Here is a 14,717-nt window from a genome sequence, read left to right as displayed (position 1 = left end):
CCATGGCTGTCCCCGATTCATTTGAATACTACAACTTGCAGCCAGAGGATAACAGTTGTCAACATATTTTATGGGCAATACCATGTTTCCCCACCCAATTCCTCATATTCACAACAGGGAGTTATTTTTTTTTTACAAATAATTCATGGCCATTGCTGGTTTGCCCAATAAAATTACTGTTGAAAGAAATAATTACTTAAACCATATAATAAGTATTAAAAAGTTTTGTTGATTGTTTGTTCAAAACAGGTTGTACCAGTCTGTACAATAACTTAGGTGTAGATTTTTACAGTATGTTTAGATGAGCATTAGATTGGAATCATTCACTGTGAGTGTTTATCATGTATACATTATGTGTGTGTATAGTTAAAGAGGGGATAGCAGCTCTCTAAATGTCAGTCAACTTTTTGTATTCAGGATTTAAAAATTTTGCCAGGCAGAGCAGGTTCTATAGTCATGATCCTGAGGACAGCTTATCAAGTGTTCACACGTCTTTTTCAGCAACAGGCTAAAACAGGTTTTGGTGTTTGTTTTTTTGTTTTTTTTGTATCAAAATGGATTTGCTTTCTTGACTTGACTTTCTTGAATTGAATTATTCTTTATACTAACAGTTAAGAGTTACTTTATCAAAGTAAAACACTGGCACAATTGTCTAACTGCTCTGTATTCAAATCAGAAGCTCATTTGAGTAGCTACTACCTTAGAAGTCCTCTGTTAAAATAACAGCAGAGAAGATAATGAGTCGCATGGTTGAATTGTTTTCATACCTATCATCTGTAGATATTATTGCAGGTCACTCCTCCTCCTCTTCTTACTCAACAGAAAAACTTCAAGCTTTAAATCTTTATTTTTTAAATAAATATTAAGTGAGCATAATTGCATTGTGAGTCCAGACATTTGGTCTATTTAAACATTTTATTCCATTCTTTCTTTGCAGATTTACATAAATTATCAGAAACAAACCTTTATTGTTATAAACCAACTTATAGAAAAATCCTTTGTTTTCTGTCTTGAAATGTATTGAAAAAAACAACAACTTTATATTCAGGATTTTAAAATGCTGTCGGGCAGAGCAGGTTTTATAGCCATGAGCCAGGACCCTCATACTCGTATTGGAGGTTTTGGGGTTTTTTTTAATCAAAATGGATTTGCTTTCTTGACTTGACTTTACATTAACTAATAAATTAATTGAATTATTTTTGTTGTTGTTGAAACTGTTAAAATGGTGTCAAATATGTTAGCTATAAATTGAGTAAAACAGCTTCTCACTGTTCATGATGCTGTTTATGATTTGTACATTTCTAACCATACATCAGTTGACCTCAGTGATCAGAATTCCCAAATGAATGGTAATGTCAGTTTGAAAAGAAGTCTGATTTTACCCAACAGCTCCTTCGAGGAGGACACATGTTGATTATCTGCTTTAACCTGTTGTCAACATTATCCAGATGATTCTGCAGTGTACAGGTCATGTTTCTGTGCTGAGGACAGCTTATCAAGTGTTTCCACATCTTTTTCAGCAACAGGCTTAAACAGTGCAGGCCTACTGCCTAAAACACTGATGGATATCATTTTGCCCACCTCTGGAGTAATCACATTTCCATCGTTCTTCTGGGGCTGTAATCACAAAACACACTAAGGCTAAAAGTGGCTCCTATCTGGCAGAGTTAGGAGGAAGTCCTGAGGATAACAGACGTGTCAGTCCTGTTCCTAGAGTTATTCACAAAGTGTTTTAGCACTAAAAGTCTGAGAGAAGTTAGAGGCAGTCAGCTGCTATGGGTGATGAACCTCATCAAAACAATCCAAGCTGAAATACAACAAAATGGAAAACTGGAAAAATGTTGTTGCTGTGGAAAATCTCTTCAAACCAAAATTACACACTTCAGAACCAAATTAGTTTGACATTTCTCTGAGTTTACAATAAGTAATTCTAACTGCATTAGATTAATGAAGCTGATTTCACAGCTGTTTCTGGATTACCTAATAAAAATAGTGTGATGTAGAAAATCCCTCATCAAAGATTTTCTCTTTCAAGGTAATTGAATTATTCTTTATACTAACAGTTAAGAGTTACTTTATCAAAGTAAAACACTGGCACAATTGTCTAACTGCTCTGTATTCAAATCAGAAGCTCATTTGAGTAGCTACTACCATAGAAGTCCTCTGTTAAAATAACAGCAGAGAAGATAAGGAGTCGCATGGTTGAATTGTTTTCATACCTATCATCTGTAGATATTATTTTATGACACTACTCCTCCTCTTCTTACTCAACAGAAAAACTTCAAACTTTTAATCTTTATTTTTTAAATAAATATTAAGTGAGCATAAGTGCATTGTGAGTCCAGACATTAGGTCTATTTAAACATTTTGTTCTGTTCTTTCTTTGCAGCTTTACATAAATTATCAGAAACAAACCTTTATTGTTATAAACCAACTTATAGAAAAATCCTTTGTTTTCTGTCTTGAAATTTATTGAAAAAAACAACAACTTTATATTCAGGATTTTAAAATGCTGTCGGGCAGAGCAGGTTTTATAGCCATGAGCCAGGACCCTCATACTCGTATTGGAGGTTTTGGGGTTTTTTTTGAATCAAAATGGATTTGCTTTCTTGACTTGACTTTACATTAACTAATAAATTAATTGAATTATTTTTGTTGTTGTTGAAACTGTTAAAATGGTGTCAAATATGTTAGCTATAAATTGAGTAAAACAGCTTCTCACTGTTCATGATGCTGTTTATGATTTGTACATTTATAACCATACATCAGTTGACCTCAGTGATCAGAATTCCCAAATGAATGGTAATGTCAGTTTGAAAAGAAGTCTGATTTTACCCAACAGCTCCTTCGAGGAGGACACATGTTGATTATCTGCTTTAACCTGTTGTCAACATTATCCAGATGATTCTGCAGTGTACAGGTCATGTTTCTGTGCTGAGGACAGCTTATCAAGTGTTTCCACATCTTTTTTCAGCAACAGGCTTAAACAGTGCAGGCCTACTGCCTAAAACACTGATGGATATCATTTTGCCCACCTCTGGAGTAATCACATTTCCATCGTTCTTCTGGGGCTGTAAACACAAAACACACTAAGGCTAAAAGTGGCTCCTATCTGGCAGAGTTAGGAGGAAGTCCTGAGGATAACAGACGTGTCAGTCCTGTTCCTAGAGTTATTCACAAAGTGTTTTAGCACTAAAAGTCTGAGAGAAGTTAGAGGCAGTCAGCTGCTATGGGTGATGAACCTCATCAAAACAATCCAAGCTGAAATACAACAAAATGGAAAACTGGAAAAATGTTGTTGCTGTGGAAAATCTCTTCAAACCAAAATTACACACTTCAGAACCAAATTAGTTTGACATTTCTCTGAGTTTACAATAAGTAATTCTAACTGCATTAGATTAATGAAGCTGATTTCACAGCTGTTTCTGGATTACCTAATAAAAATAGTGTGATGTAGAAAATCCCTCATCAAAGATTTTCTCTTTCAAGGTAATTGAATTATTCTTTATACTAACAGTTAAGAGTTACTTTATCAAAGTAAAACACTGGCACAATTGTCTAACTGCTCTGTATTCAAATCAGAAGCTCATTTGAGTAGCTACTACCATAGAAGTCCTCTGTTAAAATAACAGCAGAGAAGATAAGGAGTCGCATGGTTGAATTGTTTTCATACCTATCATCTGTAGATATTATTTTATGACACTACTCCTCCTCTTCTTACTCAACAGAAAAACTTCAAACTTTTAATCTTTATTTTTTAAATAAATATTAAGTGAGCATAAGTGCATTGTGAGTCCAGACATTAGGTCTATTTAAACATTTTGTTCTGTTCTTTCTTTGCAGCTTTACATAAATTATCAGAAACAAACCTTTATTGTTATAAACCAACTTATAGAAAAATCCTTTGTTTTCTGTCTTGAAATTTATTGAAAAAAACAACAACTTTATATTCAGGATTTTAAAATGCTGTCGGGCAGAGCAGGTTTTATAGCCATGAGCCAGGACCCTCATACTCGTATTGGAGGTTTTGGGGTTTTTTTTGAATCAAAATGGATTTGCTTTCTTGACTTGACTTTACATTAACTAATAAATTAATTGAATTATTTTTGTTGTTGTTGAAACTGTTAAAATGGTGTCAAATATGTTAGCTATAAATTGAGTAAAACAGCTTCTCACTGTTCATGATGCTGTTTATGATTTGTACATTTATAACCATACATCAGTTGACCTCAGTGATCAGAATTCCCAAATGAATGGTAATGTCAGTTTGAAAAGAAGTCTGATTTTACCCAACAGCTCCTTCGAGGAGGACACATGTTGATTATCTGCTTTAACCTGTTGTCAACATTATCCAGATGATTCTGCAGTGTACAGGTCATGTTTCTGTGCTGAGGACAGCTTATCAAGTGTTTCCACATCTTTTTCAGCAACAGGCTTAAACAGTGCAGGCCTACTGCCTAAAACACTGATGGATATCATTTTGCCCACCTCTGGAGTAATCACATTTCCATCGTTCTTCTGGGGCTGTAAACACAAAACACACTAAGGCTAAAAGTGGCTCCTATCTGGCAGAGTTAGGAGGAAGTCCTGAGGATAACAGACGTGTCAGTCCTGTTCCTAGAGTTATTCACAAAGTGTTTTAGCACTAAAAGTCTGAGAGAAGTTAGAGGCAGTCAGCTGCTATGGGTGATGAACCTCATCAAAACAATCCAAGCTGAAATACAACAAAATGGAAAACTGGAAAAATGTTGTTGCTGTGGAAAATCTCTTCAAACCAAAATTACACACTTCAGAACCAAATTAGTTTGACATTTCTCTGAGTTTACAATAAGTAATTCTAACTGCATTAGATTAATGAAGCTGATTTCACAGCTGTTTCTGGATTACCTAATAAAAATAGTGTGATGTAGAAAATCCCTCATCAAAGATTTTCTCTTTCAAGGTAATTGAATTATTCTTTATACTAACAGTTAAGAGTTACTTTATCAAAGTAAAACACTGGCACAATTGTCTAACTGCTCTGTATTCAAATCAGAAGCTCATTTGAGTAGCTACTACCATAGAAGTCCTCTGTTAAAATAACAGCAGAGAAGATAAGGAGTCGCATGGTTGAATTGTTTTCATACCTATCATCTGTAGATATTATTTTATGACACTACTCCTCCTCTTCTTACTCAACAGAAAAACTTCAAACTTTTAATCTTTATTTTTTAAATAAATATTAAGTGAGCATAAGTGCATTGTGAGTCCAGACATTAGGTCTATTTAAACATTTTGTTCTGTTCTTTCTTTGCAGCTTTACATAAATTATCAGAAACAAACCTTTATTGTTATAAACCAACTTATAGAAAAATCCTTTGTTTTCTGTCTTGAAATTTATTGAAAAAAACAACAACTTTATATTCAGGATTTTAAAATGCTGTCGGGCAGAGCAGGTTTTATAGCCATGAGCCAGGACCCTCATACTCGTATTGGAGGTTTTTGGGGTTTTTTTGAATCAAAGTGGATTTGCTTTCTTGACTTGACTTTACATTAACTAATAAATTAATTGAATTATTTTTGTTGTTGTTGAAACTGTTAAAATGGTGTCAAATATGTTAGCTATAAATTGAGTAAAACAGCTTCTCACTGTTCATGATGCTGTTTATGATTTGTACATTTATAACCATACATCAGTTGACCTCAGTGATCAGAATTCCCAAATGAATGGTAATGTCAGTTTGAAAAGAAGTCTGATTTTACCCAACAGCTCCTTCGAGGAGGACACATGTTGATTATCTGCTTTAACCTGTTGTCAACATTATCCAGATGATTCTGCAGTGTACAGGTCATGTTTCTGTGCTGAGGACAGCTTATCAAGTGTTTCCACATCTTTTTCAGCAACAGGCTTAAACAGTGCAGGCCTACTGCCTAAAACACTGATGGATATCATTTTGCCCACCTCTGGAGTAATCACATTTCCATCGTTCTTCTGGGGCTGTAAACACAAAACACACTAAGGCTAAAAGTGGCTCCTATCTGGCAGAGTTAGGGAGGAAGTCCTGAGGATAACAGACGTGTCAGTCCTGTTCCTAGAGTTATTCACAAAGTGTTTTAGCACTAAAAGTCTGAGAGAAGTTAGAGGCAGTCAGCTGCTATGGGTGATGAACCTCATCAAAACAATCCAAGCTGAAATACAACAAAATGGAAAACTGGAAAAATGTTGTTGCTGTGGAAAATCTCTTCAAACCAAAATTATACACTTCAGAACCAAATTAGTTTGACATTTCTCTGAGTTTACAATAAGTAATTCTAACTGCATTAGATTAATTAAGCTGATTTCACAGCTGTTTCTGGATTACCTAATAAAAATAGTGTGATGTAGAAAATCCCTCATCAAAGATTTTCTCCTTAAAGATAATTGAATTATTCTTTATACTAACAGTTAAGAGTTACTTTACCAGAGTAAAACACTGGCACAATTGTCTAACTGCTCTGTATTCAAATCAGAAGCTCATTTGAGTAGCTACTACCATAGAAGTCCTCTCCCTTTCTGTTAAAATAACAGCAGAGAAGATAAGGAGTCGCATGGTTGAATTGTTTTCATACCTATCATCTGTAGATATTATTTTATGACACTACTCCTCCTCTTCTTACTCAACAGAAAAACTTCAAGCTTTTAATCTTTATTTTTTAAATAAATATTAAGTGAGCATAAGTGCATTGTGAGTCCAGACATTAGGTCTATTTAAACATTTTGTTCTGTTCTTTCTTTGCAGCTTTACATAAATTATCAGAAACAAACCTTTATTGTTATAAACCAACTTATAGAAAAATCCTTTGTTTTCTGTACTGACTCACTTCCGGTTCACTTCCTGCTCTGTGTACACTGTTTGGTGCTGTAGCTCTGTCAGTGAACGCTAAATATACATTAGTTTAACTCGTTACAGCGGTTATTTACCCGCTTAACATTTAAACAAGACTAGTTCTACTTAAACACTTGGAGTTTCTCCCTCTTTTAGGGACTTTTCACTACTTTCAAAGTTTTTCATACACTCTAGTTTCATTAGCATTAGCAGTTAGCTATGGCTTCTCCCTCTCCCTCTCCTCTGTCCTGCTCAGTGTGTCAGATGTTCAGTTATTCCTCTGCCTCCTTTAATGATAATGGTACCTGTATTAAATGTAGTTTATTTACTGCGCTGGAGGCGAGGCTTAGTGAGTTAGAGGAACGGCACCGCACCACTGAGATATCTTTAGCCGCTATAGTTAGCCAGCCCCCGGTAGCCGGTGCGGTCCGACCAAAGGTAGCTTCTGTTAGCTCTGTAGATCCCCCGGTAGTTCCCGAGCAGCCGGGAAGACAGGGAGGCTGGGTGACTGAGCGAAGGAAGACTAGAACGGCGAAGCCCACAGGTCACCATCAACCCATTCACGTTTCTAATACATTTTCCCCTCTCAGCGATACACCCGCTGAGGAACCAACTCTGGTTATTGGCAGCTCCATAGTCAGAAACGTGAAGTTAGTGAAGCCAGCGGCCATAGTTAAATGTATCCCTGGGGCCAGAGCGGGCGACATTGAATCAAATTTAAAACTGCTGGCTAAAGATAATCGTAAATACAGTAAGATTGTTATCCACGTCGGCGGTAACGACACCCGTTTACGCCAATCGGAGGTCACTAAGATTAATGTGGAGTCGGTGTGTAACTATGCTAAGACAATGTCGGACACCGTAGTTTTCTCTGGACCCCTCCCCAATGTGACCAGTGATGACATGTATAGCCGCATGCCGTCATTCCACCGCTGGCTGTCGAGGTGGTGTCCAGCAAACGATGTGGGCTTCATTGATAACTGGAAGCCTTTTTGGGGAAAACCTGGTCTGATTAGGAGAGACGGCATCCATCCCACTTTGGATGGAGCGGCTCTCTTATCTAGAAATATGGCGAAGTTTATTTCTAAAACCTGACAGTCCAGAGTTAGGACCAGGAAGCAGAGCTGCTGTCTTACACACTTCTCTGCTCTTTCTTTAGAACAGTCACCCACCCAAAACCCCATAGAGACTGTGTCTGTCCCCCCGACCACCTAAACTATTTAAAGAAATAAAAACAAGAGGAGTTCAACATAAAAATCTAATAAAAATTAAAACCAACTCCTCAGTAGCACAAAATAAGAGAATGAAATGTGGGCTGTTAAATATCAGGTCTCTGTCCTCTAAAGCTGTTCTAGTGAATGAATTAATATCAGATTATGATATTGATTTACTTTGTCTTACTGAGACCTGGTTGTCCCACGAGGAGTATGTTAGCCTAAATGAATCCACCCCCCCAGTCATATTAATACTCACATTCCTCGAGGCACAGGCCGAGGAGGTGGAGTAGCAGCTATATATGATTCGAGCGTTTTAATGGACCCTAAACCTAAACTAAATTATAATTCATTTGAAAGCCTTGTTCTTAGTCTTTCTCACCCAAACTGGAAAACACTGCAGCCAGTTCTATTTGTTATAGTGTACCGCGCTCCTGGACCGTACTCTGACTTTATATCTGAATTCTCAGAGTTTCTATCAAGCTTAGTCCTTAAATCAGATAAAGTAATTATTGTAGGTGATTTTAATATTCATGTGGATGTTGACAATGACAGCCTTAGTAATGCATTTATATCATTAATAGACTCAATTGGCTTCTGTCAGAGTGTAAATAAACCAACTCATTGTTTTAATCACACTCTTGACCTTGTTTTATCATATGGCATTGATATTGAACATTTAATAGTCTTCCCACAAAATCCTTTCCTATCTGACCATTATTTAGTAACTTTTGAATTCATACTATTAGATTATAAGCCATTAGGCAAAACTTCCTACAGCAGATGTTTATCTGACAGTGCTGTAGCTAAATTTAAGGAGGAGATTCCTTCAGTGTTTAATTCAATGCCATGTCTGAATTTAACAGAGTCCCATAACAACTTTAGTCCCTCTGAAATTGATAATCTTGTCGATAGTGCTACAGGCTCACTACGATCAACATTAGACTCTATCGCTCCTATAAAAAGGAAATTATTAAAACATAGGAGACTAGCACCTTGGTATAACCACCAAACCCGCCAGTTAAAGCAAATAGCTAGAAAATCTGAAAGGAAATGGCGCTCTTCCAAATTATCAGAATATCGCTCAAATTGGCAAGATGATCTTAAGATTTATAGAAAGGCCCTCCGTAATGCCAGAGGAGCCTATTACTCAGCACTAATAGAAGAAAATAAGAACAACCCTAGGGTTCCTCTTCAGCACTGTAGCCAGGCTGACAGAGAGCCACAGCTCTATCGAGCCACATATCCCCATAAACTTAAGTAGCAATGACTTCATGAGCTTCTTCTATAATAAAATTATTACTATTAGAGAAAAAATTAATCACCAACTGCCATCAACAGTTATCAGTGGCTCTCCAAGTTCAGGGACTTCTGTCAATGTAAACTTAGATGTATATTTAGACTGTTTTTCTGCTATCGATCTTCATCAGTTAACTTCAATCATTTCTTCATCGAAGCCATCAACCTGTCTATTAGACCCCATCCCAACTAGGCTGCTTAAAGAAGTTGTTCCCTTAATTGGCACTTCTTTACTGGATATGATTAATCTTTCTTTATTATCAGGATATGTACCACAGTCCTTTAAAGTAGCTGTAATTAAACCCCCTTATTAAAAAGCCCACTCTTGACCCAGGGGTTTTAGCCAACTATAGACCGATTTCTAACCTCCCCTTCCTCTCTAAGATTCTGGAGAAAGTAGTCGCCAAAGAGTTGTGTGACTTTCTACATAACAATAGTTTATTTGAGGATTTTCAGTCAGGATTTAGAGTTCATCATAGCACAGAGACAGCTCTGGTTAAAGTTAATAATGACCTTCTGACTGCTTCTGACAATGGACTTGTCTCTGTACTTGTATTATTAGATCTTAGTGCTGCATTTGACACCATTGACCATGATATTCTTTTACAGTGACTTGAGCATCAAATTGGCATTAAAGGAACCGCACTAACCTGGTTTAAGTCATACTTATCAGATCGTTCTCAGTTTGTACATGTTAACGATGAATCCTCCATAAATACTAAAGTTAGTCATGGAGTTCCACAAGGTTCTGTACTTGGACCAATACTATTTACTTTATATATGCTCCCTTTAGGCAACATTATTAGGAATCACTCCATTAACTTTCACTGTTATGCAGATGATACGCAGTTATATCTATCAATCAAACCCAATGAAATTAATCAATTATCTAAATTACAAACATGTCTTAAGGACATAAAATCCTGGATGACCTGCAATTTTCTGATGTTAAACTCAGAAAAAACTGAAATTCTTGTTCTTGGCCCCAAAAACCTTAGAGACTCATTGTCTAAAGATATAGTCACTCTAGATGGCATTAACTTGGCCTCTAGCACCACTGTCAGGAATCTTGGAGTTATCTTTGATCAGGATTTGTCATTTAACTCCCACATAAAGCAGACCTCTAGGACTGCCTTCTTTCATTTACGTAATATTAGAAAAATTAGACACATACTATCACAGACAGATGCAGAAAAACTAATCCATGCATTTGTTACTTCAAGGCTGGATTACTGCAACTCTTTATTATCAGGTTGCCCCAATAAGTCCATTAAAACGCTCCAATTAATTCAGAACGCTGCAGCACGAGTACTGACAGGAACTAGAAAAACAGATGACATCTCTCCTGTACTAGCTTCTCTGCATTGGCTCCCTATAAAATGTAGAATTGAATTTAAAATCCTCCTCCTCACCTATAAAGCTCTTCATGGTCAGGCCCCTTCATAACTTAAAGAGCTCATAGTACCCTATTACCCCACTAGAACACTACGTTCTCTGAATGCTGGGCTACTTGTGGTTCCTATAGTCTCTAAAAAGTAGAACAGGAGCCAGAGCCTTCAGTTACCAAGCTCCTCTCCTGTGGAACCAGCTTCCAGTTGTAGTTCGGGAGGCAGACACCCTCACCACATTCAAGAGTAGGCTTAAGACATTCCTCTTTGATAAAGCTTATAGTTAGGGCTGGATCAGGTGAGTCCTGAACCATCCCTTAGTTATGCTGATATAGGCCTAGACTATCGGGGGATTTCCCATGGTGCACTGAGCTACTCTCTTCCTCTCTCTTTCTGCACTCATTCATGTCCCTTTAATGCATGTTACTAACTCCACTTCTTCCCCGGAGTTCTTGTGCTTTCTCGTCTCGCAGGTTCTCATGGATCCTGGTGGAGCCTCCTGCCATGGTCCTGCTTGACTGCCATTGCCAATACTGTTGTTGCTGTGCACCTGTCTGTCTGTCTGTCGCTCTCTCTCTCTCTCTGCCTCTCTCTCTCTCTCTCTCTCTCTCTCTCTCACCCCAACTGGTCGAGACAGACGACCACCCACCTAGAGCCGGAGGATCTGTCCTAGGTTTCTGCCTTTTAACAGGCAGTTTTTCCTTGCCCTTGTCGCCAAGTGCTTGCTCATAGTTGTACTGTTGGGTCTCTGTAAATAATGTTAAAGAGTTCGGTCTAGACCTGCTCTATTTGAAAAGTGTCCTGAGATAACTTCTGTTATGAATTGGCGCTATACAAATAAAATTGAATTGAATTGAATTGAATGTTTCTGTGCTGAGGACAGCTTATCAAGTGTTTCCACGTCTTTTTCAGCAACAGGCTTAAACAGTGCAGGCCTACTGCCTAAAACACTGATGGATATCATTTTGCCCACCTCTGGAGAAATCACATTTCCATCGTTCTTCTGGGGCTGTAATCACAAAACACACTAAGGCTAAAAGTGGCTCCTATCTGGCAGAGTTAGGAGGAAGTCCTGAGGATAACAGACGTGTCAGTCCTGTTCCTAGAGTTATTCACAAAGTGTTTTAGCACTAAAAGTCTGAGAGAAGTTAGAGGCAGTCAGCTGCTATGGGTGATGAACCTCATCAAAACAATCCAAGCTGAAATACAACAAAATGGAAAACTGGAAAAATGTTGTTGCTGTGGAAAATCTCTTCAAACCAAAATTACACACTTCAGAACCAAATAAGTTTGACATTTCTCTGAGTTTACAATAAGTAATTCTAACTGCATTAGATTAATGAAGCTGATTTCACAGCTGTTTCTGGATTACCTAATAAAAATAGTGTGATGTAGAAAATCCCTCATCAAAGATTTTCTCCTTCAAGGTAATTGAATTATTCTTTATACTAACAGTTAAGAGTTACTTTATCAAAGTAAAACACTGGCACAATTGTCTAACTGCTCTGTATTCAAATCAGAAGCTCATTTGAGTAGCTACTACCATAGAAGTCCTCTGTTAAAATAACAGCAGAGAAGATAAGGAGTCGCATGGTTGAATTGTTTTCATACCTATCATCTGTAGATATTATTTTATGACACTACTCCTCCTCTTCTTACTCAACAGAAAAACTTCAAGCTTTTAATCTTTATTTTTAAAATAAATATTAAGTGAGCATAAGTGCATTGTGAGTCCAGACATTAGGTCTATTTAAACATTTTGTTCTGTTCTTTCTTTGCAGCTTTACATAAATTATCAGAAACAAACTTTTTATTGTTATAAACCAACTTATAGAAAAATCCTTTGTTTTCTGTCTTGAAATGTATTGAAAAAAACAACAACTTTATATTCAGGATTTTAAAATGCTGTCGGGCAGAGCAGGTTTTATAGCTGTGAGCCAGGACCCTCATACTCGTATTGGAGGTTTTTATTTTTACATTAGGTCTGTCAAAGATATTATCCATGTAGCTATTATGATCACTATAGATATTCAGGCTTTAAAAAGGACCCTGCTTGGATCTGCTTTCTTTTCTTAATTTTACATTAATGCACTTAATTATTTTATTGTTGAACTTAAAACTGTTAAAATTGTGTCAACGATTTTTAGATGTTTCATATAAAAAAAACAACAACAGCTTCTCACTGTTGATGATGTTGTTTTACTTAAACTGAATCCAATTGCAAATTAAAATGGAAAGGTTATAACTGTGTGTACCCAGCAGGGGGTTGTGTCACCAAAAACAAACACAGACCATACATCATTTGATCTCATTGTTCAGAATTTCCATATAAATTGTAATGTCAGTAGTTTGTAATTTGGTTTGAGTGGGTTGGATTGCTTTGTTTTGCAAGCTGTCAGTCAGAAAGTATTTTTTCTGTTAAGGTTTCTTCTAGTCCTCCAGTTCTGACTCCATTAGAGGAGATTCAACTTTATTCTGAAAAGTGCTACAGGTTGTAAATAGAGTTTTAACACAAGCCATGTTAATGTTACTGTTTCATTTTGATAGCAGTCCTGTCCAGTTAAGCACTGTAGGCACATACAGTGCTGCAGCATTGCCAATGTGACTTGGCAGCTTGACCACTAGATGGTGACATTTATTTTGTATGCAAACAATGCATTGTATTACTTAACTTACATTTTGTGTGTGGGTGTGTGTGTGTGTGTGTGTGACTCCCCATATTTAGCATTTAGAAGCAGTATATACACATTTAATAAAGGCTTAAGATACACTCTAAAGTAGTTTTAGACAAATATAAGTGTTTCTTTATGTACTTATTAATGTACTAGTGTGTAGGATTTAGTGGCCTCTAGCGGTGAGATTACAGATTGCAGCCAACTGAGACCCCTTTACTCAACCAAGCCTGTAGGAGAAACTACAGTGGCCACGAAAAACGCTAAAGGCCCTATCTTGAGCCAGTGTTAAGTTTGCCCATTGTGGGCTACTGTAGAAACGTGGTGGGCTCCATAGAAGAGGACCCACTGCCTCTGTAGGTAAAAACATCTCATTCTATGGAACTGAAAACACAACGATTCTTATATTTGGTGATTACATATAAACATACCTATGAATATTATGTGTTATAGATCTTCCTAAATGTTACACACTGGACCTTTAAAGAGCGATCAGTCATTAGGTCTTGAATGATCTGGGTTTTGTATTTTTTGTATGCATTTTCTTGTTGTTCAAAGTACTTTAAAGACCCCTTTAAGGACAGACATTGCAAACTGAGGTTATAAATGGTGTGGGATGTGGGTTTGGTTCATGCTATATACTTCTCCATATACAAATAAACATTAAATAACTTGTTGCAGATTTATTTTAAAAGGAACTGACACCAAAACCTCACATTTACTGTTGATATCTTAGATATTTAAACACATTCTTTATGCAGATAATTACACGTGCTGTTAATAATGTGACAGAGGCAGACAATGGGAGAAAGGATAGGAGGAGGTAATTCAGTAGCGAATGACACATATGCAAAAGTATGCAACATTATCACCAGGCTGATTTGTTTAGTTACCTCTTCTCTGAAACTTTCCCTCAGTTGATCATTTTAACTCACACACCTTCACTCTAATGGATTCATCCAACATATCTCTCATCTATAATGAGCATAACTTAAATATAAAGGTTGTATATTTATAATTTGATTGTTTTTGGGTTACACTTTTCAGGCCTTTCACATCTCCACCCCCCACACAGGGATAAAGAACAGTTGACAAAGATTGTCTAGTGACAGGATGGCTCACTCAGTAATATGAAACTGGCAAACTTTTTCTGCAGCAGAAGGTGACATCACTTCCCCTCCTGTATTTTGGACTCATGTGTCTGTCTGTCTGTCTGTCTGTCTGTCTGTCTGTCTATTAAAAGTGTTGACCATACACACCACAGACTATATAGCACACTCCCATTCAGACAACAATAAA

This window comes from Dicentrarchus labrax, unplaced genomic scaffold (genome assembly GCF_905237075.1).
Source record: "Dicentrarchus labrax unplaced genomic scaffold, dlabrax2021, whole genome shotgun sequence".
Lineage (NCBI taxonomy): Eukaryota > Metazoa > Chordata > Actinopteri > Moronidae > Dicentrarchus > Dicentrarchus labrax.
Note: the sequence above shows the minus strand (reverse complement) of the source record.